Source organism: Tachyglossus aculeatus, chromosome 20 (genome assembly GCF_015852505.1).
Source record: "Tachyglossus aculeatus isolate mTacAcu1 chromosome 20, mTacAcu1.pri, whole genome shotgun sequence".
In the NCBI taxonomy this organism is placed as follows: Eukaryota; Metazoa; Chordata; class Mammalia; order Monotremata; family Tachyglossidae; genus Tachyglossus; species Tachyglossus aculeatus.
The window spans coordinates 18,103,819-18,109,362 of record NC_052085.1 but is presented as its reverse complement, the minus strand read 5'-3'; the positions used below and the strand labels follow the sequence as shown (position 1 = coordinate 18,109,362).

Genomic DNA, 5,544 nt, shown 5'->3' with positions numbered 1-5,544 from the left:
GAGAAGGTCACACCAAAGATGCTTGCAGATCCAAAGCAATGCAGAATACTGTGTACTCCCAGTTTTCACCCGATGATTGACTGGATACGGATGTCGTCAATGCCCTGGCATTCATACCCCCGAAGTATTTTGTTACACTTCTCATCTTGTCCCCACCCCCAGAGCACTTCCTATATCCCTCTACTGTTGCTTTGACTTCTAGGTGGATGCCGGGCTTGCTCTTGTGAACCCTCAGCATTCTAGTTTCCCAACTTTCCGTTCCATGACCTGCACACTGTAAACACTCAAGAGATATCATTTTAGGATTTTGGGTGGCAGCACCCCCAGAAAGCTTCCCCGAGCTGGGTTCCCTGCCTAGGAACGTCTTGGAAAACATTTTCTGGAGTCACGCAGGGGAAGGGAGATGAACGGGAAATGCATGACAACAAGCAGCGAAGAAGGGAAATTGTATGGCAGAGACCATGATCCCTCTTACTTAACTGGGGTGAAAGAAACAAAGATCTAGTAACCATTGCATTTTCAATTCTACTGCAATTAACGCCCCCAAGAAAATCCTGGTATTGGCATTGATCTGAGTTGTGTGACCTCTGGTGCTCCATTGTCTGGGGTTAGAGCAGAGGGGAGAAGGGGAGTTATGTCTGGGGCAACCGAAAGAATTAACCATGAGATTGGCGCCTCTGGTGTGGAGGTTTGAGGCTCCCGAGGCGAATCCCTCTCGAAGGGGCTAAGGATGGCTCGAGGCCATGGAGATGGAGCGTGGGAATAGGGGATTAACCTTTCCCGGGTAGGCGAGTATGTCAGCCCTACTTATTCAGCGACAAGGTTGGTTCAGGAGATCAGTCTCAATCTTGGCTGAGGAGGTGGCGCTCACACACCCGGTCGATGGTCAGTGACCCCGCGTTTTGACCCCCATAGGTACGACAAGAGGAGAGGGCAGGTCGGAGCGGAGATGAGAAGTGGACAGGAGAAAAGGTGTGGATGAAGCATTTCTCCCACAAGTTGTAGAAGGAGATGACTCCAGCCTCATAATCCAGGAAAAACCCAGCCTGGCAGATAGGAAGGGTGACAGTGAGCTAGGTGAAGGAAAAAGAGATACAGAAACTGCTCCCAAGTATAGACAGGAAGTCCATCAGTGAAAAGCTGGCACGTTGTTCTTCCTGCTCATCTATTCGTAACACATCGCCACTTCCAAGTCCGGTTTGTCTCCCACCTCCATCTCCCAGTAGTGCAGCACCGAGATCAACACCGGGAAGCCCAAAACATGGCCACAATTTTCGAATCGATCCTGTTTGTCTGGCACATCCTGCGGGGCTTCCACGAATGTCACAATCCTCTGATTCTACAATACAATGAGATGGCGACTGGCTGGGTTTGAGTCCAGGGTCATGTCCACTGCGTAGAGAGAGAAAAGGTTCATTGCACCCACCACATGCTATTCCTGTCTTCCACAGGTGTTTGGAGTTTGGGGATTCGGTCATCTTTTTCTCCACTGCAGTGGTGAGAGCACATCTGGATGTGTTCTTAGCCCACTGGAAGTGGGAAGAGAAGACGTCCTCCCATCAGGGAGAGGGAAAAGGACATGTGGGAAGCCAATCAAGATTTCGTAGGGATTTCAGGTCCAAAGCCCTATCAATATTAGGGACTTGAAATCCCAGCCCATCGTATTCGAGTCCCACAGGTGAACACATAGCTGCCTCTATACAGGATGGCAAACACGGCCCATCCTTCAGTAAAATGGCAACAACTTGACAGCCCCAGTCAGGGTCTTACGCTGGAGGTACTGTGTGAGACAGGAATTTGGCGTGGAATTTTTCAATCTTCTGAATTTTTCAGAGGATTGACTCAAGAAGAGCCCATGGGCTTTCACTCACCTGCATATCTGTTGAGTATTTCTCTCAACCCAGGCACCCAGCATGGGGTCACCTCCAGGGACGTGGTGGTCTTTGGCCACTGCTGCAGCACTGACACACTCCTAGAAACAGCAGAGAGTCGGTCATGAAGAATTCTCTTTAATCTTAGTCCTCAGCATGTCACGTGGAACAATTCCTTTGTGCCCTTCCAAGAAAATCCCCCAAACCCCGTGTTGCACGTGAACGTCTTGGACCTTCATTTCTCGGATCGTCCTTAAGGAACACAGATCACTTAGGTACCTGCACAGTGTTCCTCTCATGTCCTAAGAAGAAAGAAGACACTAGACTAGTAGTTGGGCTATCGACGTATTCCCTGTCCACACCTTCCTGTAACATGGCTGTCCGTGTAGGCACTGCATCGATCCCCGCTGTACCTCTTTCATTCTAACAGCTAAGATCTGAGATCCTGAGATTATGAACATTCCCTTCTGGTCAATCAGTGTTGTCGTCCCCTGGGCTTGAAGCTTTGCCCATAGCCCTGGATGGAGGGATGCACCTGTTCAGCGCTTTATAGATAGTAAGCACTCAATAAATACGATTGAATGAATGAATCCAGGACCCGGCTATGAAAGACCCTCCCGAGAAGGGAAGCGGTGACTCCGGGCATGGTCCTGCGGAAAACCTGGAAGAGCCTTTCTGTGCTCCCTCCACATCTGCTTCAAGCTTGTTTCCTGAATTCTCACCTGCATCAGCTTAATGCTCCCCCTCTGGCACTTCGTCTCCAGCTCTGTGATTAGCCCCTGAAGAGTGTAGTTCTGCTGGAACCGATGATCCTCGTTCTGCCTCAGGTTCTCCAGATTCTCCCTTGCATCCTTCTCCAGGCTCCGAGGCCCCAGCTAGAGCTCCTCATCCCGCAATTGGTGCATTTTCACAAACTTGGAATCGGGATTCCGCCTCCATTTCTGTGCCTCCTCCTGCCGAGAAAGAGGTCGGGGTGGAAAGGAGAGTCAATAGGCCAAAGAACTCATTGAACCTCCCTCTAATCATCATCATCAATCGTATTTATTGAGCGCTTACTGTGTGGACAGCACTGTACTAAACGCTTGGGAATTACAAGTTGGCAACATATAGAGACAGTCCCTACCCAACAGTGGGCTCACAGTCTAAAATGGGGGAGACAGAGAACAAAACCAAACATACTAACAAAATAAAATAAATGGAATAGATATGTACAAGTAAAATAAATAAGTAAATGATGGTCAATACTATCATAATGAATAGAAGTATAGCTCTGTACACATCACTGATAAAATAAATTGAGTAATGGTCAGTGGTCAATGGTCATTGGTCTAATGGTCAAGAAGGGTCACCCCCGGACGGGACCAGAATCTCACCTTCACCATCGCTGAATTCTTTTTTTTCTGCAGCTAGCACAGACTGCATCTCTTCAGATTTTGTCCACAGTGGATGAAGAAGCTCCTGGAACCTCTCCTGAAATGCGCAGCGGCCGTCGATGAACTTGAACTAGATCTTCGGCACGCTCAGATTACGTGTGTGCTGCTTTGGGCCTCTCTTACCTAGTTCCTGGGCCTCGGGAGTAGCATAGGGAGATATCGGCGTTGCACCGGTCAAAGGCATTCTAATTCGACATTTAACACTTTCCTTGGGTTGGCCACGTAGCAGACAACTTTCCATGTAGTCCTTCGCAGCCTCTTCTATTTGGACTGACGTTCCATTCCCCGTGCTCCTTGTAACAGCAGCAGGACACACAGATTGTGGTGTCGTCCTCCTGACAGAACAGCTGCAGAGATTACTGGTGTGTCTCATAAAGCTCCTCCTCCTCTTCGGCGGCGCCCCGCAGTAGGTGAGGTCCGAGATGCTTTCGGAGCACTACTAACCTCCCCAGAGTTTGATTCATCTCCAGTCCCTTCAGCTGGCAGGCCCCATGGTACTCTGGGCAGAAGAAGGACGTCTGAACTTCATCCGGGCATGCGAGGACACAGTTGGCAGAGGTCACGAGTCGATGAAGTACTCCATGCAGACCGAGTAGGTCAACTCTTCCCGGAGGCATTTGGCCAGATCCATGGCAGCCTCTGGAGAGGGGCCGAGGTGGAGTCACTGGACTGTCGATGGCCCGTTGACCTGCCTCCTGTCAGAAGATAGTCAGACTGTTGGTCCTGTATCAGAGCCCAGGAACCATTCATGGGGACTGGATTTGCATGAAAGGAAGGGAAGTTTGCGCCAATGATTTCTCTGGTGTCAGACCTCTACTATGGGGCTTCACCTCTGTGGGTGCACTCCCTGCAGCTCAAATACCAAAGGGCGGACTGCACTTCATTTTTAACGGTGTCGGCACCTTGAATCGACCCTCCCTCTCTCGCCTACACCGTTTGCGGAATGTGTGAGCTTTCCTTCAGTTTGTGAGAACAACTTTCCAGGTACTGGCCTTGATCTGAGTTCTGTGGACTCTAGTGCTCCGTTGGCTGGGGTTGCGGCCTAGGGAACACGCATGTGTACATTGGCTTTACCTACCCAGGGTGACTTAAATCTTCATGTGGTGGCAACAGGCGGCATGGACACCCAGGTCAAAGTGGGGTCAAAATGTTGTTTCTCAGTGTCATTTTAAATAGGGGTATCTGGCCGGATCCATTTAATTTTCATTTGTAGTTGCTTGGCCTCGTCTTGCCCTCATCCTTAGCTCGAGACATAAGTGATTACCACTTCTTTATCCCATCAAGGTCAGCAGCTGCAGTTAAAGTCGTCAACAGCATCTGCTAACCGAGGGATAGTGGCATATATGCTGTGACCACTTCAAGCCAATGGCATCTTGGCCAAGCAAAATGAAGTCCAGGCCTCAGGCTTGTCACATTCCACTTCTCCGTTCGTGGCCACCCTGTGGATCCCAGCCACCTGGATTACTGTGACCAGTGGGCTGCCATGTACAGCACATGGTATCCTCTTGCCGGTTCAGATGAGACCTTTTCTGGTAGATGGGTGAGGCCAGATATATGCAAACGTGCTGTGGACGGGGTCGCAGTGACAACTCAACTAAAACTGAATAGCAGGTGCTCCTCTTAGCAAAAAAATTACACTCACGCATTAGTATCCATACCTTGTCGCGTGTCCATCAGTAAAGTAACAAGGCAAAGTGACACAATCACCTGAAGCAGCAATAGAATGACAGTGGGATGCAGGACTTCACTTTCATCTTGTTCTTTGCTATCAGTTTTCCTTAGCTCTTCTTTTTAGCTGGGAAACAACAGGATGGCCAGGAAAAGGACTGTCAGGAAGATTACTATGCTGCTGAGGGAATCAATCAATCAATCAATCAATCAATCGTATTTATTGAGCGCTTACTATGTGCAGAGCACTGTACTAAGCGCTTGGGAAGTACAAATTGGCAACATATAGAGACAGTCCCTACCCAACAGTGGGCTCACAGTCTAAAAGGGGGAGACAGAGAACAGAACCAAACATACCAACAGAATAAAATAAATAGGATAGAAATGTACAAGTAAAATAAATAAATAAATAGAGTAATAAATATGTACAACCATATATACATATATACGGGTGCTGTGGAGAAGGGAAGGAGGTAAGATGGGGGGATGGAGAGGGGGACGAGGGGGAGAGGAAGGAAGGGGCTCGGTCTGGGAAGGCCTCCTGGAGGAGGTGAGCTCTCAGCAGGGCCTTG

At 49.2% G+C, this 5,544-nt stretch overlaps 1 pseudogene; it reads right to left on the bottom strand.

Moving 5' to 3' along the window:
• Positions 1-1,023: 1,023 nt before the first annotated feature.
• Positions 1,024-3,253, bottom strand: LOC119941288 (annotated as a pseudogene).
• Positions 3,254-5,544: the final 2,291 nt, after the last annotated feature.